The following is a 25,365-nucleotide window of genomic DNA, read 5'->3' on the forward strand; positions in this document are numbered from 1 at the left end:
AAACTTTTGAAAATATTTTGATGACTTCTTATTTCACATGACAATTGCTTACTCATGTAATCAATTACTTTCTCTAGAAAAGTAAAGCATGTTTGTGTAACAAGGAAATTATAGATGAGTTTAGTGAGGATTTATCCTTTCTCATTCTGTTTGAAAGTATGAGATTGTTTTAATTTGTGAAGCCTAAGACATAAATAAAAATGTAAAAATGCAAAAGCAGAGAAAGAGTAGATGTTAAAAGAATATAGGTAGGATAACAAAATAGCTTGAGAAGGAAAAATAAATTTAGAAGTGGGTCAGCTCTTAGAATAATACTGTAGGGAATTTCTGAACCAAATTTCTGAACCAGGTGAAGAAGAGACTGTCAGTCAATGGATAAGTGTAAGAGAAGGCCCAGCAAAACTTTTCAGGTTTGCTTTACCTGAGAACCTGATTGGTCACATTGGTGGACCAGTTGTATTTCATACACTTCATCCATGTTTTACATGGATACGGCTGTGTCTCACTGAAGAGAGAAATTTTGTAAGCTAGAACCAATACTCTGTGTTCAATCGTAGTGCTTCCAATAATCTTAAAAGTGCCATCCTCAATGCCAAGCATTTGGCAAGCTGCATTATGTGTTAATGATTCACTGATCCTTGTGGAGACAGAGTGTACAAAGGAGAGCAGTGAACATGCATACATAATTAGCTTTTCTAATACTCATTCTTAATATTCCCCAAAGCACCAGTAGAAAAGATTCATTTAATTTTTATAAAATAATCTGTGATTCCAACTGAGGTGTGATCCTTTATCATTCAGAAATGCCACATGGATACATCACATTCTCCAAATACTCATTGAAACTATTAGAATGATACAATTCTGTCTTTGCCTTTGCAAATATGAAATGCATTTTGTAGTCAACAAGTGTGGTTGCATCCTTGCATATGATCCAGCTTTCATCACTTTGTTTCCCTTTCTCTTGGAGACAATGATTACAGAGAATAAAGTGACTCTGAAAGTAATGTAAGTCCACTTTACTAGATAAAAAGATATTCTATACCTAGCCTTTGATTTTACTTGAATATCTATATAGTTTATATTTTGTAAAACTCACAAATGTAATCTTAGAGCACATTAAAAGTGTTAAAAATGTTAAAAGTCTTAAAAATTATATAATAATCTTAAGAAAACATGACTTTGGGGGAGGTAACCTTGGTTTACAACATTATATGTTTCAGGCACACAAGATTGTATTTTGATTTCTGTATACACTAGTGTGCCTAATATCCAAAATGTATAAATATGACTTTTTTTATACTGAGTATCATATAAAATGTGCTCACTTCGGCAGCACATATACTAAAATTGGAATGATACAGAGAAGATTAGCCTGGCCCCTGCACAAGGATGACATGGAAATTCGTGAAGTGTCCCATATTTTGGGGGTCTTCCCAGGTGGCACAGTATTAAACAATCTTCCTGCCAATGCAGGAGATGCAAGAGATGCTGTCTAGATCCCTGGGTTGGGAAGATATCCTGGAGAAGGTAATGGCAACCCACTCCAGTATTCTTGACTGGGAAATCCCATAGACAGAGGAGTCTGGCAGGCTACAGTCCATGGGGTTTCAAAGAGTTGGACATGACTGAATGACTAAGCACTTTGCCGATGAGTGTCCATATAGTCAAAGCTATGGTTTTTCCAGTAATCATGTATGGATGTGAGAGTTGGACCATAAAGAAGGCTGAGCACCAAAGAATTGATGCTTTTGAATTGTGGTGTTGGAGAAGACTCTTGAGAGTCCCTTGGACTGCAAGGAGATCAAACCAGTCAATCCTAAAGGAAATCAACCCTGAATATTCATTGGAAGGACTGATGCTGAAGCTGAAGCTCCAATATTTTGGCCACCTGATGTGAAGAATTGACTCATTGAAAAAGACCCTGATGCTGGGGAAGATTGAAGGCAGGAGGAGAAGGGGACAACAGAGGACAAGATGGTTGGATGGCATCACCAACTCAGATGGAAATGAGTTTGAACAAGCTCTGGGAGTTGGTGAAGGACAAGGAAGCCTGGTGCACTGCATTCCATGGAGTCACAGAGTCTTACGTGATTGAAGAACAATATTCTTAATACACATAATGATATACTACTTCCAAATAATTTAGTACGTAATAGAAAAAGAGAAGCCAGTGGCCTGAACTATGTGACTCAAAAGCAGAGACATTACTTTGCCAACAAATGTCAGTCTGGTCAAGGCTATGGTTTTTCCAGTGGTCATGTATGGATGTGAGAGTTGGACTGTGAAGAAAGCTGAGCACCAAAAAATTGATGCTTTTGAACTGTGGTGTTGGAGAAGACTTTTGAGAGTCCCTTGGACTACAAGGAGATCCAACCAGTCCATCCTAAAGGAGATCAGTCCTGGGTGTTCATTGGAAGGACTGATGCTGAAGCTGAAACTCCAATACTTTGGCCACCTCATGTGAAGAGTTAACTCATTGGAAAAGACCCTGATGCTGGGAGGGATTGGGGGCAGGAGGAGAAGGGGATGACAGAGGATGAGATGGCTGGATGGCATCACTGACTCGATGGGCATGAGTTTGAGTAAACTCCAGGAGTTGGTGATGGACAAGGAGGCCTGGCGTGCTGTGATTCATGGGGTCGCAAAGAGTCGGTCGGACATGACTGAGTGACTGAACTGAACTGAACTGATAGGACTTCTTGGCATTTTCTAAATCTGTATCTTTAGATTTTGGGAAATCTTTCAAAAACAATTTTTGTTTTATCTTTCACTTTTATTGAAGTAGAGTTGATTTACAATATTGCATAAGTTTCAGGTGTACAACATAGTGATTCTATGTTTTTATACATTACAAATTGATCACCAGAATGTGCAGAGTTACCATCTGCCATCATATAAGGTTTGTATAATACTGACCATATTCCCTATACTGTACATTATATCCCTGTGTCTTACATATTTTATAACTGAAAGTTTGTACTTCTTAGTTATCTTCACCTATTTCACTCATGCCCAGGGCTGGAATGCCCAAGGTGGGTCTTGAACCCCTCACTCCTTAGGGGAGAACCTCAAAGTTTGTGATGTCCCTCCCACTTGTGGGTCACCACACTAGGGTGTACTTGCTGCCCCTCCTACCTGCCTTGATGTTGTTTTATTTACTTTCTTTTCATAATTGTCAAAGAGCTTTTCTGCTAGTCTTCAGAGACTCAGAGAACATAGCTGTAATTTTGGTGTGCCAGTGTGGGAGGGAGCTCAGGATCTTCCTACTCCCCCATCTTGATCCCACATTCCAGATTTTGAGAAAACTTATGCAAAGCCATTTGTGGGACATGTGATCCTGTATAAATTCATCTTTTTATTTCAGCATTGTATTCAATGTCATTTTCATTTTAATAAATTTCTCTTGATGCTCTTTCTATATGAATACATTTTCCATGGTACTAAAAATTTACCATCAAGGCATCCACATTTTCAATGGGGTCTTTTGATGAATAATTCAATAAATATGCAAATAAATAATATATTTGTATTATAGTAATGTGGTTTTCAAATTTAGGCAAAGTCCATATTCCAGACCTGTTGAGTTGTGAAGGAAATCTTTTTTTTCATTGGTTCACCATGTCTAACTAGACAGTGAAAGACAGTAGAATTGTTGCAAATGGTTATTTCTTGCATTGGACCTAAAAATACACTATAGTAAAATATTAATGCATTGAAAATTTGTGTGTATATGTAAAAAATACCTTGTAATACTTGAAGGTCTGACAGAAAGTAATTTAAGATTAATTGTCAGTCTCCTCGAAGTTACACAGATGGCGTGATCACCCTCTCACCTTTATTTCTTGAGAGATCACATTTTGCAGCAGATGCCACTTTGTAAAGTCACATCATGGTACCATATTACTTTGCCATAGCATCCTGGTTTTGTAAAAATATATACTGGTTTGTAGTTAAGGTTAGGGTCAGTAATAGAAACCAATCATAGAAATAAAAGGGTGGGCAACTTTTTTTTTTCCATTTATTTTTATTAGTTGGAGGCTAATTACTTTACATCATTGCAGTGGTTTTTGTCATACATTAGCCATGGATTTACATGTATTCCCCATCCCGGTCCCCCCTCCCACCTCCCTCTCCACCCCATCCCTCTGGGTCTTTCCAGTGCACCAGGCCTGAGCACTTGTCTCATGCATCCCACCTGGGCTGGTGGTCTGTTTCACCCTAGATAATATACATGTTTCGATGCTGTTCTCTTGAAACATCCCACCCTCGCCTTCTCCCACAGAGTCCACAAGTCTGTTCTATACATCTGAGTCTCTTTTTCTGTTTTGCATATAGGGTTATCATTATCATCTTTCTAAAGTCCATATATATGTGTTAGTATACTGTAATGGTCTTTATCTTTCTGGCTTACTTCGCTCTGTATAATGGGCTCCAGTTTCATCCATCTCATTAGAACTGATTCAAATGAATTCTTTTTAATGGCTGAGTAATATTCCATGGTGTATATGTACCACAGCTTCCTCATCCATTCGTCTGCTGATGGGCATCTAGGTTGCTTCCATGTCCTGGCTATTATAAACAGTGCTGCGATGAACATTGGGGCTGCACGTGTCTCTTTCAGATCTGGTTTCCTCGGTGTGTATGCCCAAAAGTGGGATTGCTGGGTCATATGGCAGTTTAGTTTGGGACTATGCCTCTATATCCCAATGTGGTAAATGATTTAAAAAGCCAATATATAGTTTTTCTTTTTTTTTCCAAAGGTAAACTTGAAATAATCCCCATATATTCAGGCTCAGTCTGAATATACCATTCAGGCTCAGTCTGAAAAGTACCCATTTTTATTCTATGATCACCAAGAATGATCCTGCCTTTAGACATAGCCATGCTTATTAGTGTATGATTGAACTCATACATGTCTCTATTTATTCAGACATGCATACACACCTTCATACAAGGAATAAGAGTCCTGTCTCTTTATTGATTATCATGCCTTAAAGCATACTGAGAGTAGTGTGCAACAAATAGCCATGGCCATATCCAATTCCAAAATCCATATATATCCCCCTAGACTCACTTATTCATATCCCTATATCCTATAGTCCAATTTATGGTCAAAATATAATAGGACCACACAGAAATGTATTCCCTTTTCTGATATAATGCTAGCACATACTGTGGTAGGTGAAGCTTGCAGAGAATGACTGATTGAGTTAGAGGTCCTTGTGTAATTTCTTCACCTTGAATGCAGTTACAATTTGTGACTTTCTTCTAATCAATAGGATATGTCAAAGAGATGGCATAGCTTCCTGTTATTGCATTATGGTATATAAGAATCTGTTTTAGCAGACTGAATAAGAGATTTTCCTGCTGGCTTTGAAGAAGTAAGCTGCGTGTTATATGAAGTTCACATGACTAAGATCTGAATGCAGTTTCTATGAGTTGACAGTGACCCCCCAACCAATAGCCAGTAGGAAAGTGGGTCCTCATTTTTAAAGCTCAAAAAAATGAATTCTGCCACAACCACATGAGATTTGAGGAGGACCTGGAGCTTCAGAAACAAATGCAGCCTCATTGACACCTAGAAAGTTAGTGGTATAAGTGAGTTAGAGATGTTTACTGTGCTTGTCTATGTGGTTGTGTCCAGACACATGTTGGACATTGCCAACATATATCTAGTATATGGTACCAGGTTTGAACATCGGCACATCTAAGCTTTTATGTGGGTTAAGGTATGGATAAAGTAAAGTTGTGTGCCTTTTTCTTACAGTTTTATTGAGATATAATTGACATATAACATTGTTTAAATATAAGGTGTATACCATATTGATTTGATATATGTATATATTATGAAATGATTGTCACAATAAATTTAGTTAATATCCAATGTACATGTCTTGATTTGTGTCTTTTATCATGTTTGATATTTTACTCAAATTTCATGTTTTTTAAAACAACTGACTAGACGATATTATTGCATTATTATTTTTTTATACTGCAACTAGTAGCTTTTGTTTATTGAATACCTTCTAAGATCTAGGAACTCTGACACTTTACATAGTCATCATCTTTGATTTTTGAAACCAACTTGATGAGTTGCTATTATGATCTTGATTATATGGTGAGCAATCTGAGAGATTGTAAGATTAAGTAAATTTTTGTAGATGACATGGGAGTGATCATGGTGGCAGGGGTGGAGTTTAAAATCTTTGACTCTGGGTGGTGGAGTCAAGCTTCCTATTACTCTTCCATATTGTTTCTCTCATATCTGCCAAACTTCATCTCCTTCTCAAACCCACCTCTGTCCTTCAAATGAGTTTTCTGTCTTCATTATGTTGCTCAGTATCTGGCACATACTAGATATTTTATACATACTTTAGTGTAAAGTTATTGTTTCATTTTTATTTATAAGTTATGAAATATTGCAGATTGTATCTTTTCTTTTTATTTTGAGATAATTTCAAGCAAAGAGTTAATGGAACAGTATAAAAACTCCAGAGTCCCTATTCAGGTTTCACCAACCCTATCAGTAATGCCCTTTGTAGTGAAACAATCCAATCAAAGGTCATGCATTGCACCCAGTCATCATATCTCTTCAGTCTCTTTCTGTCGAGAACAGTTCTCAAGTTCTTCCTTGATCTTAAGACCATAAAACTTGTAGATTATCTGCCAACTATTTTTCAAACTGTCTCTCAGTTGACATTTGCATGATATTTTCTCACTATTAGATTCATGTGCTTGGCAGGAACATCACAGAAGTAATACTGAAGTGCACAATATAAGTTTATCTCATTTGTACATTTATTCCATCATTGATGATAATTTGGATCACATGAATAAGGTGCTGTCTGCAGGATTCTTGGTATAAAGTACCTTTTTCTTGTCATTAGTATGCAATTTATAGGAAGATAATTTGAGATTGCTTAAATATTATTTTTCTCTTCCTACTGTCACCCACTGATTTTCGCATGTATTGGTTCCTGAATGAACTACTTACTATCATAATGGTTACCAAGTGGTGATTTTCTAATTCCATCATTGCTTCAATATTTGTTGGTTTTCTGCTATAAGGAAGAACTTTCCCATCTTTCCTATTTATTTTATTTTTTACTATTTTATTTTTTAATTAATTTATTTATTTATTTTACTTTACAGTATTGTATTGGCTTTGCCATACATTGACTTGAATCCTCCATGGGTGTGCATGTGTTCCCCATCCTGAACCCCCCTCCCAGCTCCCTTCCCATCCCATCCCTCTGGGTCATCCCAGTGCACCAGCCCTGAGCACCCTGTCTCATACATTGAACCTGGACTGGCAATTCATTTCACATATGATAATTTATAAGTTTCAATGCCATTCTCCCATATTATCCAGCCCTCGCCCTCTCCCACAGAGACCAAAAGACTGTTCAATAAATCTGTGTCTCCTTTGCTGTCTCACATACAGGGTTATCATTACCATCTTTCTAAATTCCACATATATGTGTTAGTATGCTGTATTGGTGTTTTCCTTTCTGGCTTACTTCACTCTGTATAATAGGCTCCAGTTTCATCCACCTCATTAGAACTGATTCAAATGCATTCTTTTTAATGGCTGAGTAATATTCCACCATTGTGTATATGTACCACAGCTTTCTTATCCATTCATCTGCTGATGGACATCTAGGTTGCTTCCATGTCCTGGCTATTATAAACAGTGCCACAATGAACATTGGGGTACATGTGTCTCTTTCAATTCTGGTTTCCTCAGTGTGTATGCCCAGCAGTGGGATTGCTGGGTCATATGTCAATTCTATTTCCAGTTTTTTAAGGAATCTCCACACTGTTCTCCATAGTGGCTGTACTAGATTGCATTCCTACCAACAGGGTAAGAGTTCCCTTTTCTTCACACCCTCTCCAGCATTTATTATTTGTAGACTTTTGGATAGCAGCCATTCTGACTGGTGTGAAGTGGTACCTCATTGTGGTTTTGATTTGCATTTCTCTGATAATGAGTGCTGCTGAGCATCTTTTCATGTGTTTGTTAGCCATCTGTGTGTCTCTTTTGGAGACATGACTGTTTAGTTCTTTGGCCCACTTTTTGATTGGGTCATTTATTTTTCTGGAATTGAGCTGTAGAAGTTGCTTGTATATTTTTGAGATTAATTCTTTGTCCGTTGCTTCATTTGCTATTATTTTCTCCCATTCTGAAGGCGGTTTTTTTCACCTTGTTTATAGTTTCCTTTGTTGTGCAGAAGCTTTTAATTTTAATTAGGTCCCATTTGTTTATTTTTGCTTTTATTTCCAATATTCTGGGAGGTGGGTCATAGAGGATCCTGCTGTGATTTATGTTGGAGAGTGTTTTGCCTATGTTCTCCTCTAGGAGTTTAATAGTTTCTGGTCTTACGTTTAGATCTTTAATCCATTTTGAGTTTATTTTTGTGTATGGTGTTAGAAAGTGTTCTAGTTTCATTCTTTTACAAGTAGTTGACCAGTTTTCCCAGCACCACTTGTTAAAGAGATTGTCTTTTCTCCATTGTATATTCTTGCCTCCTTTGTTGAAGATAAGGTGTCCATAGGGGTGTGTGGATTTATCTCTGTGCTTTTTATTTTGTTCCATTGATCTATATTTCTGTCTTTCTGCCAGTACCATACTGTCTTTATGACTGTGGCTTTATAGTAGAGACTGAAGTCAGGCAGGTTGATTCCTCCAGTTCCACTCTTCTTTCTCAAGATTGCTTTGACTATTAGAGGTTTTTTTGTATTTCCATACAAATTGTGAAATTATTTGTCCTAGTTCTCTGAAAAAGACCGTTGGTAGCTTGATGGGGATTGCATTGAATCTATAGGTTGTTTTGGGTAGTGTACTCATTTTCACTATATTGATTCTTTTGATCCATGAATATGGTATATTTCTCCATCTATTTGTGTCCTCTTTGATTTCTTTCACCAGTGTTTTATAGTTTTATATATTATAGGTCTTTTGTTTCTTTAGGTAGATATATTCCTAAGTATTTTATTTTTTTCATTGCAATTGTGAATGGAATTTTTTCCTTAATTTCTCTTTCTGTTTTCTCATTGTTAGTGTATGGGAATGAAAGAGATTTCTGTGTGTTAATTTTATATCCTGCAACTTTACTGTATTCATTGATTAGCTGTAGTAACTTTCTGGTGGAGTCTTTAGGGTTTTCTATGTAGAGGACCATGTCATCTGCAAACAGTGAGAGTTTTGCTTCTTCTTTTCCAATCTGGATTCCTTTTATTTCTTTTTCTTCTCTGATTGCTGTGGCTAAAACTTCCAAAACTATGTTGAATAGTAGTGGTGAGAGTGGGCATCCTTATCTTGTTCTTGACTTTAGGGGAAATGCTTTCTCTCCTATTTATTTATTCATTTATTTATTACAGTGGGGACTCATGGATTTCTACTTTATACCACAGGATAAACCTTTGCAATATGTTACTAACATTATTTTTTAAGTTTAAATTTTCTAAGATTTGACCAGTAGGAGTGCCTCTGATATTCTAATATGTTCTTTTGATATTTTTCTATTTTCTTAGAGCAATCCCTTTCTTCCTGGCACAATGAAATGTTGTTTAGTTGATGTCATACCTGACTCTTTTTGTAACCCCATAGACTGTAACCTGTCAGGCTCCTCTGTCCATGGAATTCTCCAGGGAAGAATACTGGAGTGGGTTGCCATTTCCTTCTCCGGGGATCTTCCCAACCCAGGGATTTATGGGCTCATTTACTTTCTTCAGCTCAACTCTGGAATCAGCTATTTCTTCGAGAAGCCCTGGTTCCTTTTAGTGCTGAGGGTTAATTAGAAGCAAAGATTTGGATGCTAAGTGTACTCTTGGACTCTATGTATTTACAATCTTAGAGCTATATGTATCTCTAATTCTTTCTATATATTGAAAACCATAACTTCACACCTCTGATTCTAGTCTAATACTACATAACAGAGTCCATTCTAATTTTTCTCCCTGACCATGAAGTTAAATCTTTCCAGTGAAAAGCATGGATCCCATTAAGTTAATATCTTTACTTCTTTACTTAATCCCCTTGAATGTGACTAATTCCCAGAACCACTCAGTCTGCTATCCCACTTGCCACATTCTTTCCTATGGCATGCCTAAAGGCTTTTTGAGTGAAATATTCAGCAAAGAAAGAATGAGAGCAGGAATAAAGGGGGAAAGAAATATATATATCCTCTTCTAGAAAATTTCGTCATTTTAGGTAACAGGGCCACATTTTAAAATATCTCTCTTCTGGACTAATGCATTATATTTTGTATTAACTCATGCACTCAAATACCTTAAGACTGTGGAAACACATGACAAGGATGAAATGAAAACTTTTATCTTCATATTCCTTTCTTTTTTTTTTTTTTTTTGGTATAGTTCTGTGGGTCCCCACACTTAGATCCCCTAGAGCTCCTTGTGTACTTGAAAGTTGTATTCCATACCAAGGCATTGCAAAGAACAAAATATTTCTCCAAAACTTAAGTGCCCGAAGAGCCAATTATAATTTTATTTTTGTTCTACCCAATAATATTCAGGAGAGAGTATCCGATGGGTTAAATCAGTTAGAGTTTTGATATTCTACCTCCTTTGACACACAGGTACTATAATAAGAATGTTATTAATTGATCAATAAGAAAAAAATGTAAATATTGTTTTCTACTAAAGCTGTACTTTGCTCCATTTGATTTTGTTTTCTTTTAAGTTCAAATCATTAAACATTTTAACCTTATACTTCAGTGAGAGAATATACACAGCAAACAATGGTTCTGATTAGAATTGTGTCTTGTAAATTTTATGGTGATTGACATTTGTTGTTTCAAAAAGTGAGGTGTTTTAGTTGCAGAGAGGACCATGGGACAGAACAAGCCTGGGTAATGATTTGGAACTCACAGGGCATATTCTGTTCTCTTGGACCACCTCGGGAGCAATGTATGATTTTTGTAAGTTTAATGAAAAAGATCCTGGAGAAGGAAATGGTGACCCACTCCATATTCTTGCCTGAGGAATTCCATGGACAGAGTAGCCTGGTGGGCTACAGTCCATGGGGTTGCAAAGAGTTGGACACAACCAAGCAACTTTCACTCACTCAGTCTAAAGGATAACTCCTGTTTTCCCACAAGACCTCTACCAGTTGACAATGCATGTTCCAAATATACATACATGTCTGATAAAGCTTCTCCTTATAGTGTAGTAATTAGCTTGCTAACATTTCAATCCTGATTATACAACATATTAAGTGAGTAGCCATATACAAGTTCCCCCTTCATGGATCACAACCTTGTCATGGAGAAGGAGCTTGTGTAACTCAATGAAGCTATGAGCCATGCCATGCAGGGCCACCCAAGATGGATGGGTCATAGTGGAGAGTTCTGATAAAACTTGGTCCACTGGAGGAGGGAGTGGTAATCAGTCCAGTATTCCTGGAATAAGAATTCCATGAACAAGATGAAAAGGCAAAAGATAAGACACTGGAAGATGAGCCCTCCCCCCACCCCATGTTGGGAAGTGTCCAATAGGCTACTGGAAAAGTGCAGATGGCAATTACTAATAGCTCCAGAAAGAATGAAGTGGCTGGGCCAAAGCAGAAATAATGCTCAGCTGTGGATGTGTCTGGTAGTGAAAGTAAAACCTGATTCTGTAAAGAACAATATTGCATAGGAACCTGGAATGTTAGGTCCACGAATCAAGGTAAATTGGACATGGTCAAACAGGAGATGGCAAGAATGACCATCAACATCTTCAGAATCAGTGAACTAAAATGGACAGGAATGGGTGAATTTCATACAGATGACCATTATATCTACTACACTGGGCAAGAATCCATTAGCACAAATGGAGTAGCCCTCGTAGTCAACAAAAGAGTCTGAAATGTGGTATTTGGGTGCAATCCAGGAAATGACAGAATGATCTCAGTTTGTTTCTAAGACAAACCATTCAACATCACAGTAATCCAAGTCTATGCCCCAACCACTAATGCCAAAGAAGATGAAGTTGAATGGTTCTTTGAACACCTATAAGACCTTCTAGAACTAATTCCAAAAAAAAAAAAGATGTTCTTTTCATCATAGGGGATTGGAATGCAAAAGTAGGAAGTCAAGAGATACCTGGAGTAACAGGCAACTTTGGCCTTGGAGTACAAAATGAAGTAGGGCAAAGCTAACAGAGTTTTGCCAAGAGAACACACTGGTCATAGCAAAACCCTTTTCCAATAACACAAGATTTGTCTCTACACATGGACATCACCAAATGGTCAATACCAAAATCAGATTGATTATATTCTTTGCAGCCAAAGATGGAGAAGCTCTATACAGTCAGGAAAAACAAGACCTGGAGCTGACTGTGGCTCAGATCATGAGCTCCTTATTGCAAAATTCAGGCTTAAATTGAAGAAAGTAGGGAAAACCACTAAGCCATTCAGGTATGACCTAAATCAAATCCTTTATGATTATACAGTGAAGGTGACAGAAAAGATTAGATCTGGTAGACAGAGTGCCTGAAGAACTATGGGCAGAGGTTCATAACATTGTACAGGAGGCAGTGACCAAAACCATCCTAAAGAAAAAGAAATGCAAGAAGGCAAAGTGGTTGTCTGAGGAGGCTTTACAAATAGCTGAGGAAAGAGAGATGTGAAAAGCAGGGGAGAAAGGGAAAGATATACCCAACTGAATGCAGAGTTTCAAAGAATAGCAAGGAGAGAGAAGAAAGCCTTCTTAAGTGAACAATGCAAAGAAATAGAGGAAAACAATAGAATGGGAAAGACTAGAGATCTCTTCAAGAAAATTGGAAATATCAAGGGAACATTTCATGCAAAATGGGCATGATAAAGGACAAAAACAGTAAGGACCTAACAGAGGCAGAAGAGTTTAAGAAGAGCTGCCAAGAATACACAGAAGAAATATACACAAAGATCTTAATGACTAGGATAACCACAATGGTGTGGTCACTCACTTAGAGTCAGACATCCCAGAGTGTGAAGTCAAGTGGGCCTTAGGAAGCATCACTATGAACAAAGCTAGTGGAGGTGATGCAATTCCAGTTGAGCTATTTCAAATCCTAAAGGACGATTCTGTAAAAGTGCTGCACTCAATATGTCCAACAAATTTGGAAAATTCAGCAGTGGCCACAGAACTGGAAAAGGCCAGTTTTCATTTCAATCCCAAAGAAGGGCAATGCCAAAGAATTTTCAAATTACCATACAATTGCACTCATTTCACATGCTAGCAAGGTAATGCTCAAAATCCTTCAAGCTAGGCTTTAGCAGTACTGGAACTGAGAACTTCCTGATGTATGAGGTGGTTTAGAAAATGCATAGGAACCAGAGATAAAATTGCCAAAATTCATTGTATCTCAGGGAATTCTAGAAAAACTTCTACTTCTGCTTCATTGACTATGCTAAAGACTTTGACTGTGTGGATCACAACAAACTGGAAAATTGTTAAAGAGGTGGAAATACCAGACCAATTTACCTGTCTCTTGAGAAACCTGTATGTGGGTCGGGAAACAATAGTTAGAACCTTACATGGAATAACTGACTGGTTCAAAACTGGGAAAGGAGTATGACAAGTCTGTATATTGTCACCCTGTTTATTTAACTTATATGCAGAGTATATCATGTGAAATTCCAGGCTGCATGAAGCACAACCTGGAATCAAAATTGCTGGGAGAAATATCAATTACCTCAGATACACAGATGATGCCACTCTAATGGCAGAAAGTGAAGAGGAACTTAAGAACTTCTTAATAAAGGTGAAAGAGGAAAAGCTGGAAAAGCTGGCCTAAAACTCAACATTCAAAAAACTAAGACCCATCACTTTATGGTAAATAGAAGGGGAAAAAGTGCAAGAGTGACAGACTGTTTTTTTGGGCTCCAAAATCACTGTGGACAGTAACTGCAGCCATGAAATTAAAAGATACTTGCTCCTTGGAAGAAAAGCTATGACAAACCTAGACAGTGTATTAAAAAGCAGAGACATCACTTTGCTGACAAAAGTCCATATAGTCAAAGCTATGGTTTTTCCAGTAGTCATGTATGGATGTGAAAGTTGGACCATAAAGAAGGCTGAGTGCTGAAGAATTTATGTTTTCAAATTGTGGTGCTGGAGAAGACTCTTGAGAGTCCCTTGGGCAGCAAGGAGATCAAACCAGTCAATCCTAAAGGAAATCAACCTTGAATATTCATTGGAAGGACTGATGTTGAACTGAAGCTCCAATACTTTGGCCACCTGATGCAAAGAGATGACTCATTGGAAAAGACTCAGATGCTGGGAAAGATTGGAGGCAGGAGGAGAAGGGTGTGACAGTTGCTGAGACGGTTAGATAGCTTCACCGACTCAGTGCACATGAATTTGAGCAAACTTCGGGAGATGGTGATGGACAGGAAAGTCTGGTGTGTTGCAGTCCATGGGATTGCAAAGAGTTGGACACAGCTGAGTGACTGAACAATATTCAAGTTCACTAAATTCTCTGAGCCTCAGTTTCCTCATCTGTAAAACAGACGTGATATTAAAACCTTGTTCATAGAGTGGGCAAGATGATTAATCGAGCTAAAAGACAGAAAGTACTTTAGAAACAGCTGCTGCTGCTGCTAAGTCACTTCAGTCTGTCTGACTCTGTGCGACCCCATAGACGGCAGCCCACCAGGCTCCCCTGTCCCTGGGATTCTCCAGGCAAGAACACTGGAGTGGGTTGCCATTTCCTTCTCCAATGTATGAAAGTGAAAAGTGAAAGTGAAGTCACTCAGTCGTGTCTGACTCTTAGTCACCCCACGGTCTGCAGCCTACCAGGCTCCTCCATCCATGGGATTTTCCAGGCAAGAGTACTGGAGTGGGGTGGCACTGCCTTCTCTGTTAGAAACAGCATGCAACACTTATAATCTCTTTGGAAGCACACAGGAAGGAAACACTAACTGGGTGTATTTTTGTGCATATATGTGTGCACACACACGTGTGGTGAGGAGTATGGATAGATTGGGTGGGAGTAGTCAGAGGCGGTTTGTGAGTATAAATGATTCTTGAGAAATTTTGAAAAATTAGCAGTTTTGTAGGCAGACAAGACAAGAAGGATAACGAGCATCTCAAGCAGGGGCAACTGTGGGTAAAAGTATGTTGCTCCCTGTGAACTATGAGTAATTCCATAGAGCTGGAGGCAGTGTGTTTGGAGAGAAGCAGGCGGTGTCTGTTTGGCTAAGGCATTTAGTGAATAGTAGGTTGAGACTGAATCTAAGTTATGTCTAATTTCCCATGCATGTCTGGGAAAGCCTAGAGATTGGAGGCCTGAGCTCAATAGCACTATTTTGGTGGTGGGATCTGAGTGAGGAGTTTTAGAACAGAATTTACTGTAAGAGAAGAGGAATCTAGGCATAGTGAGTTTGATATACCTAGCTGGGTTTTAATTAAAGGGAACCAGTGATTTGAAGGTCAGCATGATGATTTATGGGGTCTGATTAGTGACCTTGATACTCTGGGCCCCTTGTCTGGCCATAATGACAAAGCTGTGAGTTTTCTGCCTGGTTGCAAAGGTGTGAATAAAGAGCTGCACGCCTCTTTAGTGAGGCCTGTATCAGGTGATCACGGTTTTCAGAGGGAATCGTTTATGATCTGCCATTGCAGATTGATGAAGGAATTCCATGCAGACCATTTGGCTGGCTGCCTTCCATGCACAGCATAGAGGGCTTTTGCCATCAATGCCAAGGTTTCCGATTGGCATTTTCATAAAAACAGGCAAAGCAGTCCATTATCTAATTGATGTCCATAAATTATGGTGGCTGAAGGAGTCGATGTCAGTACACGTGGTGTAAAGCTGTTTTTTGGAAGGCACTCAATTCTAGGCTTAAAATATTCTTGTACAAAGAGAGGGCCAGTTTCTTTTACAAAAAAAAAAAAAAAAAAAAAACAAAAAGAACTGAAACTTCATCCTTTGAACAGCTTTCACATACACAATCTCTAGAAGCAAACATTAGGACTCTTTACCAAGTTCTTTCTTCAATCTACTGTAAGTGAAGGAAATGTATCATGGCATTTTATGATGAATTAGAGGTGACACAAAATACAGCTGTACATATCTCTTAGCACAAACAAGCTTTCTGCCTAACTAGAGTTGTTTCTGTTTGTTTGGGTTTAATTACTCAAGAAAGTGATCAGTCAGCTTCATCTTAAGCTCCTCACACTTCAGTAATGCCAACTATAATTGACTGTTACCAGAAAAGACTTAGCATCACAACAATGCACATGATGTGCCACTTAGAGGGGCAAAAGTGAGGACTGAGACAAATTTTTAAACTGGAGATTGTGTTTTCACCAGCCAAGGCAGGACTATTAGGGAGTAAAAGGAATCAAATGAAATGAAAGTGAAAGTTGCTTAGTCGTGTCCAACTCTGTGTGATACCCCCATGGACTATTTAGTCCATGGAATTCTCCAGGCAAGAACACCGGAGTGGGTAGCCTTTCCCTTCTCCAGGGGATCCTCCCAACTCAGGGATCAAACCCAGATGTCCCGCATTGCACTTGAGCCACAAGGGAAGACCTTCAAATGAAATAGAAGCAGATAATTCAGCCTTCTGAGCCCTGCTCCACTGAGATTGCTTGAGCTGGCTCTGAAGGGTGGCTCAGGCAAGTTCAGAACTCTGACTCTGTGTCCAGATTCCCTCAAATCATGTAATATATTCAACTTCTCCCATGCAGCCTCTAAAACAAATAGGAAAAGTATCTTGAAAATGAAAGTTGCTCAGTCGTGTCTGACTCTTTGCGATCCCATAGACTATACAGTCCATGGAATTCTCCAGGCCAGAATACTGGAGTGGGTAGCCATTCCCTTCTCCAGGGGATCTTTCCAACCCAGGATTGAACCCAGGTCTCCCACATTACAGGCGGATTCTTTACTGTCTGAGCCACCAGGGAATCCCTGGTAGAAATGTATCCTACTCACATCAAATTTCACTGAGTGCCTGCCATGTGCCAAATACTGTGCTAGCTATTGGGAATAAGAGCTAACATGTACAGACTGTTGACATGTCCCAGGTACCAGTCCAACAACTTTATGTGGATTAACTTGTCAATCTTAACCACCACCCTGGGAATTATGGACTATCATTATCTCCATTTGAAGGTGAAGAAAATGAGGCATGGATGATAATTTGTTGATGGTCACATAGATAAGAAATAGAAGAATACAAATTTGAAACCATGAAAAGTATTGTTATGCTCATCACTTTCTTTTTTATTTATTTATTTTTTTTTTTTTATTAGTTGGAGGCTAATTACTTTACAATATTGTAGTGGTTTTTGTCATATATTGACAAGAATCAGCCATGGTTATATTATCTAGGGTGAAACAGATCACCACCCCAGGTTGGATGCATGAGACAAGTGCTCGGACCTGGTGCTCATCACTTTCTATGATGGCTCATGATAGGTCATTCTACCATGAAGGGATTCAGAGTCTAGGTAGAAACTTAGATATTAAAATTGGATGAGTTAGCATACCATGTCATGTAAAGTCAAGCCCACCTTGGAAGTACAGAGGCCAGAGTATAAAGATGTTCAGTTGTCAAGTATTGTATTGATATTATTTTATTTAGTCCCTATACTATTGGAAGTACAGAGGCCAGAGTATAAAGATGTTCAGTTATCAAGTATTGTATTGATATTATTTTATTTAGTCCCTATACTATTTGTATTCTCTCTCTAAGCATTTGAGGTCGCCTTAGGCTCATTGGAATAATATAGACAATGTAGCCTTTCAAAAGTATACCTTGGTTTTCATTATTTAGTATGAGTAGGAAATGACTTCTTATTTGTATAACAATTTTATTGGGTATAAATCATATAAAATTAAATTCACTCTTTTAATGTGTGTAATCCAGTGGTTTTTAGTATATGCACAGAGTTCTGCAGCCATCACCACAGTCTAACTTGAGAACAGTGTCATCATCCTAAAAGAAAACCTTTGCATCCTTAGCTGTCACTCTCCAGTCCCCATCCATAGAGATGCTGGGAAACAGTGCTTCCTTTTTTAAAATAATATTTTTATACAGATATAATTCACATACTATACAACTGACACATTTAAAGTGCACAATGCATTGTTTGTTAGTATACTTCTAGTACCGTGCAATCATCACTGCCATCAAATTCCAGAATTTCAGGGAACCACAGAGCAGAGGGGGAAATGAAGAGTGCAAGTAATATATAGTCACAAAGCTCTGTTCTTACAAAGAGTCAGGCATTTTTATTGAATAAAAGCTCCTTCAATTGCTACAAGAACTTGGTTAATTTCCAGAGTTGTGAAAAGTTAATTTTGACAATCGTTGCCCACATTCCTATTATTTTAATGGAGGAGTGAATTTTCCAACTTCCTTACTCTTATTTCTTTGGAAATAGTATCTTTTACACAACTAAATATATGATACCTCTCAGTGTTTTAGGTCCATTTAAAAACTACAAACTTAATCTTTCTTTGTTTTTCTCCCTGGAAATGGCTAAGATTTTAAAAGTTAATTAATTTATTTATTTATATCATGTATAGTTGATTTACAGTATTATATTAATTTCAGGATGTACAGCATTGTGATTCAGTATTTTATAGATTATATGACATTAAAAGTTATTACAAGATAATGGCTATAATTTCTTGTGCTGGGGAATTATAGCAGGATATATTATATCCTTGTTGCTTAATTATTTTGTAAACAGTAGCATATGTCTCTTAGTAATACACCTCTGCCTTGCCCCTACTATCTTCCTTCTCCTATCTGGCAACCACTAGTTTGTTTTCTGTAACTGTGAGACTGTTTCTATTTTGCTATATACACTTATTTGCATTATTTTTTAGATTTTACATGTAACTGCTATCATACCGTATTTGTCTTTCTCTTATTTCACTAAGCTTAACATTCTTTAGGTCTATCCATGTTGATGCAAATGGCAATATTTTATTCTTTTTTATGACTAATATTCCACTGTATTTGTAAATACTGCATTTTCTTTAACCATTCATCTCTTCATGAGCACTTAGTTTGCTTCCGTATCTTGGTTATTAGAAATAATGCTGCTATAGACATTTAGGTGCATATATCTTTTTAAATTAGTGTTTCTAATAGTTGAATTACTAGATCATATGGCAGTTCTATTTTTTTCTTTTTTTGAGGAATCTCTGTACTGTTTTCCATAGTGGTTGTACCAATTTACATTCTCACCAACAGTGTAGGAGGGTTACTTCCCTCCACATCCTCTCCATCATTAGTTGTTTGTAGACATTTTGATGATAGCCATTATGCCAGATGTGAGGTAGTATCTCATTGTTGTTTTGATAGCATTTATCTAATTACTGGGCTTCCCAGGTGGCACTAGTGTAAAGAATCCACCTGCCAATGCAGGAGATGTAAGAGATGCAGGTTTGATCCCTGGGTCGGGAAGATCCCATGGAGGAGGAAATGGCAATCCACTCCAGTACACTTACCTTGGAAATTCTATGGAAAGAGGAGCCTGGCAGGCTATAGTCCATGGGGCCACAAAGAGTTAGAGACAACTGAGTACACACATATATATACATACATCTAATAATTAGTGATGTTGAGCGTCTTTTCATGTGCTTGTTGATTATCTGTATATTTTCTTTGGAAAAACATCTATTCAGGTGTTTTACCTATTTTTTTTTTAAACTGGGTTGTTTGTTTTTTGATACTGAATTGTATGACTTGTTTACATATTTTAGATAATAACTCCTTGTAAGTCATAGCTTTACAAATATTTTCTCCCATTCCACACGTTGTCTTTTCATTATATAAATGGTTTCCATTGCTGTGTAAAACCTTTTAAGCTTAATTAGGTACATTAATTTTTACTTTTATTTCCTTTACTTCAGGAGATGGATCCAAAAAAAATTTGCTGATTTTTACCCTCTAATCACAAAATTTATGATTTATGTCAAAGAGTGTTCTGCCTATGTATTCCTCTAAGAGTTTTATAGTATCTTGGTCTTACATTTAGGTCTTCAATCCAATTTGAGTTTATTTTTCTATATGGTGTTAGAGACTGTTCTAATTTCATTCTTTAACACATAGCTGTCCATTTGTCCCTGAACTACTTGTTGAAGAGACTATCTTTTTTTCTCATTGTATATTCTTGCCTCCTTTGTCATAGACTAATTGACCATAGTGTGTGTGGGTTTATTTCTGGACTCTCTATCCTGTTACATTGATCCATAGGTCTGTTTTTGTGCCAATATCGAGCTGTTTTGACTATAGTAGCTTTATAGTATAGTCTGAAGCCTGGGATCATGATACCACCATTTCCATTCTTCTTTCTGAAGACTGCTTTTTGCTGTATCTGGGTTCTTTTGTGGCTCCATATGAATTTTAGCAGTATTCATTCTAGTTCTGTGAAAAAAATGCCATTATTATTTTGATAGGAATTGCATTATATTTATAGATTGTTTTGGGTAATATCAAACTTTATCTTTCTTAGTATAACCAGGTTTCCCTTGACTTACCTCCAAGAACTTAATACCATTTGCATCATATAGTTATATATTTAAAAGGTGTTTTACTTACTTATACATTTCTTCTTTCCACAAATATTTACTGAGCATCTACTATGTCTTAGGATCAGAACTAGATGCTGAGGGTAAAAAGCTAAATAAAATAGAGTTTATGTATTCATGGACTTTAGTATTGTGGTACAGACAGACAATAAACATATCCAAGGACACCTAGGGCAGATACTAAAATATATGTATATATTTTGTTTATTTAGAATCAGTGTTCATAGGGCAGGGGAAACTGGTGCCTATTATTATCTCCTTACACTGAAGCTTTGGTGAAGAACAGAATTCTGTAATCCATTCATTCAACAATCTATCATGTGTCATGCACTGGGAAGAATGCTTAGAATGTGTCAATGAACAAATGAGACATGGTCACTGACTTCCTGGAGCTTGTAGTCAAAGGGGGGATTTATGGAAGTCCACAGTTCACCTGATTCTAGGCACTGTATCCATTCACTATAGAGTTTAGAAAAGTTTACAGTAGTCCCCATATGTTGAATAATCCAAAAACAAAATAAAAACTGGGAACACATGGGAATCATAGAAAGAGACAGGTTATTGAATGTGAATTCTGACTAAGCCTTGTTACAGAGTGACCAGCCATTCCAGTTTGCCTGAAATTTTCCTGGATTTAGTGCAGGAAGTCCCACCTCTTGTTATATCCAGGACAGTTGAAGAACTGATCACACTACTTGTTAATTATTATAGTATTGGAATTGGTAATAGCAGGCCGATATTACATATATAATATGATTAATTATATATATATATATATATATATATATATATATATATATATATATATATATATATGATATTTAGGCTTCCCAGGTGGCGCTAGTGGTAAAGAACCTACTTGCCAATGCAGGAGGTGTAAGAGATATGGGTTTGATCCCTGGGTCAGGAAGATCCCCTGGAGGAGGGAACAGCAACCCACTCCAGTATTCTTGGCTGGAGAATCCCCATGGACAGAGGAGCCTAGCAGACTACAGTCCATAGGGTCACAAGGAGTCAGACACTAGTGTCTTAGCACACAAGCATAATGTTATATGTATTATATATATAACAGTATTAAAAACACCTTTTATTAATGAAGACCACCAAAGTGTATGTGTGATTATATTGAGGCAGATGATGTATATAGAATCAGTATTACAAGTTATACCCCATTATCCTAATAACAACAGATGAAAATGCTAACCTAGAAGTTGTGCTGGACTGTTATTTTCAACTTTGTTACATTAGGAGCTGTATTTCTCAGAACCCCCTTCCTTGTATGACTCAAGGTTGCTGCTGTTAAGTCATGTCAGTCGTGTCTGACTCGTGCGACCCCATAGACGGCAGCCCACCAGGCTCCCCCATCCCTGGGATTCTCCAGGCAAGAATACTGGAGTGGGTTGTCATTTCCTTCTCAAGGTTAGAATTAGACAAAAGTGCAGTTGTGAGAGATTTGAGATGCAGAAGTGAAGTAATAGCTATTGTGGTGCTGCAGTAAGAGACAGACTCAGAGGTGCTGGCAGCTCCTCGTTTGCTTTCTATCCTCCCCATTCTATCACCAGCTCTCTTTTCAGATGACCAGTCCTGCTGACAGAGGTGACTCAGGCCCACCACAAGAGCATCCTGAGAATGTGCAGAGCTGCTTAGACAAAGAACCAACATCATTTAACAGACTTCTATTCTGGCTTCTTTCATGAGATCAATCCAGATTTCTCTGTAAGCTCTGATTGTTCTGTGCCAGGGTAAGTGAGTGAGTTTTGTCTGATCCAACTCACATTTCCAAATTTTACATCCCAAGCTCCTTCACATAGTCTGTTTTCTATGATGAAATCCTTATTCTAACACAGACTGATATATAGAATTGTAAACAAAATTCTGATCTAAATTTTCTTTCTTGTGGGCAAAGATGCTTGGATTAAACCAAAAAATGTAGTTCCTTCTATCTTGAGTAACTGTCAGTGGTTAAATGTTAACAGTGTATTTTGTGCATTTTGCTTTATGATGTCATCATTCAATCCTTTGACATAAGCAGTTCTGCTCCTGACCTATGTACTTTTCTGGCTTCTAACTAATAATCATAATAATGATTATACAATCTCCAAGAACACTGCTAAGCACTTTACATGCATGACTATTTTCTTCTTTTTTTTTTTACTGGAATATAATTGCTTTACAATGTTGTGTTAATTTCTGCTGTACACAACATGAATCAGCCATATGTATACATATATCCCCTCCCTCTTGAGCCTCCCTCCCACCCACCCCTCTAGGTCATCACAGAGCCCTGAGCTGAGCTCTCTGTGCTATAGCAGCTTCCCACTAGCTATCTATTTTATAGATGGCTGTGTACATATTAACATGTCAATGCTACTTTCTCAATTCATCCCACCCTCCCTTCCACTGCTGTGTCCACATGTCCATCCTCTACATCTGCATTTCTATTCCTGCAAATAGGCTCCTCAGTACCATTTTTCTACATATACAATGGCATATTAGACATAAAAAGGAACGAAGTTGAATCATTTGTAATGACATGCGTGAATAACTTTTTAATTCTTTACAGCAACCTAATGAGATAGGTTCCACTGAAGGTCCAGTTTTATAGAGGAGGTAATTTAAACTTTCAGAGATATTTGATAACTGGAAAAATCACCAAATTCATAAGGGGTAACACAATAATTAAGATTGATTTAGCTCTGCAGTTTCCAAAAGCTGATTGTGGGGATTTCTGTGGTGGTCCAGTAATTAAGACTCCACATTTCCAGTGCAGGGGGTTTGGTTTCAATCTCTGGTCAGGTAACTAAGATCCCCACATGCTGAATGGCATGGCCATAAAGTAAAAATTAGAAGTTAATTGTGAAAGTATGCTTATGTTTTCAAGAGGTTTTTTCTTTCTCCAATATAAATATAATGCAAGTATTTTTGATGGTCTGTGGATTACATTTAGGTAACACAACTAACTGCATCTATCTGTCCATACTTGATCATTCCTTCAGGTTATTATGAGTTAGGTGTTATTATTCCTGTTTTGGGCTTCCTTGATGGCTCAGATGGTAAAGACTCTGCCTGCAGTATAGGAGAACTGTGTTTGATCCTCTGGAGAAAGGAATGGCAACCCTCTCCTATTCATATTTTATAGGTGAGGAAACAGAGGCTCAGAGAGGTTTAAATGTCCACCAATAACAAAAGAGCCAGAAAGTATCAGCGACTGCATTCACACTCAATTCTTAAAGGAAAGACAATTCTTGATGTGAGATACATGTGTAAAAAGCATGTTTGAAAGGAGAATATGGAATGCAGCTGTGAGGAGAAGAGACTGTGGCTGTGGTGAGGCTGACTTCCAGGTTGGGGAGTGGTCAAGTAAGTTGGAGTAGAAGAGACTCAAAAGGTAGGCTGGGGGCAAACCATGAAGGGCCCAGCATGATGTGTTAAGGAATTAGGACTTTGCCTTGAAAGCAATGACTTGTCTAAGTTTGTACAGTTGAGCTAGGATTCAAGTTTAAGTTTTTTACTCCAAAGCCTATCAGAGGATATTCTATATATCCATTCTACAGTCATCACTGTTCTCTATTAATACCATATGCATGAAAATTCAGTTTATGAATCACATTCATAGCCATTATTTCATTCAATCCTCACATTCAACCCTATAAGATAAATGTTACTTTTAACTCGATTTAAATATAAATAAATTTATACTTGATAATAACACTTAAATAAATCTACAGATATGCAGTTAGAATGTGGCAGATCCCACAATGAATCCCCAGGAATCTCACACAAAGCGTCATGCTTTTTCACATCCAATTTCCTACTGGATAATCTATAAATCACTCCTTTAAGCACAAAATGCAAACACATCATTTTCTCACCAAGGCCTTCTTCTCCTGTCATCCATTTATGGGTAAATGCACTGCTCTGTAGCAAGTTATTCAAACCAAAAATCCTGAAAATATCTTAAAAAAACTGAACATCTGAAGAGTTCCACCTTCATAAGCATTTAAAAGTATCATCTATAGATAAGTCACAAAAATCGTCTATCAAAGTCCTTAGTTTTTTAATCTGTAATATACCATGTTCATAACTTGATTACTTCCCCTCTGGTTCCCTGTAGTGATTACTAACAAAAGTTTGCTAACTGATAGAGCCTTGGAGGTGGAGTATGATAAGTCTTGTTCAGGCCATGGAACTCTATTCTACAATCTTAATGAAAGGCTGCCTAACAATATTGCTAACAACATTATTGAGGCATTATTGACATGCAGTAAACTGCATATCTTTCAAAGGTACAAGTTGGTAACTTTTGACATTATACACACACACACACACACACACACACACCCATGATCACAGTCAAGATAGAGAACATAGCCATTATACTTCTCAAATTCTTTCCTGTCCTTTCCTAGTTCCTCCATACATCCTCCCACACACTCATTGAGCAACTAACTTGCCTCTGCTTAGATTTCCTATACATTTTTGTAAGTGAAATTCTGTTTCCAACCAAGAATCCCATATCATCCAAACTTTCAGTCAGGTATGACAATAACATACAGGCATTTTAAGACATTGAAAGTGAAAGTGAAGTTGCTCAGTCGTGTCCGACTCTTTGCGACCCCATGGACTGTAGCCTACCAGGCTCCTCCGTCCATGGGATTTTCTAGGCAAGAGTACTGGAGTGGGTTGCCATTTCCTTCTCCAGGGGATCTTCCCAACCCAGGGATCGAACCCGGGTCTCCTGCATTGCAGACAGACGCTTTACCATCTGAGCCACCAGGGAAGCCCCATGACAAGTTCTTAAAAAAGTATTTCCCATTCATTCTT

General features: G+C 37.7%; 1 non-coding gene across 1 annotated transcript; it reads left to right on the forward strand.

The window, feature by feature from the left end:
- Positions 1–1,320: 1,320 nt before the first annotated feature.
- Positions 1,321–1,427, forward strand: LOC139033480 (U6 spliceosomal RNA). Its single transcript, XR_011486039.1, has one exon. It is a non-coding gene; the product is annotated as a U6 spliceosomal RNA (small nuclear RNA).
- The last annotated feature ends 23,938 nt before the right edge of the window (positions 1,428–25,365 follow it).

This window comes from Odocoileus virginianus, unplaced genomic scaffold, assembly GCF_023699985.2.
Source record: "Odocoileus virginianus isolate 20LAN1187 ecotype Illinois unplaced genomic scaffold, Ovbor_1.2 Unplaced_Scaffold_9, whole genome shotgun sequence".
Taxonomy (NCBI): Eukaryota; Metazoa; Chordata; class Mammalia; order Artiodactyla; family Cervidae; genus Odocoileus; species Odocoileus virginianus.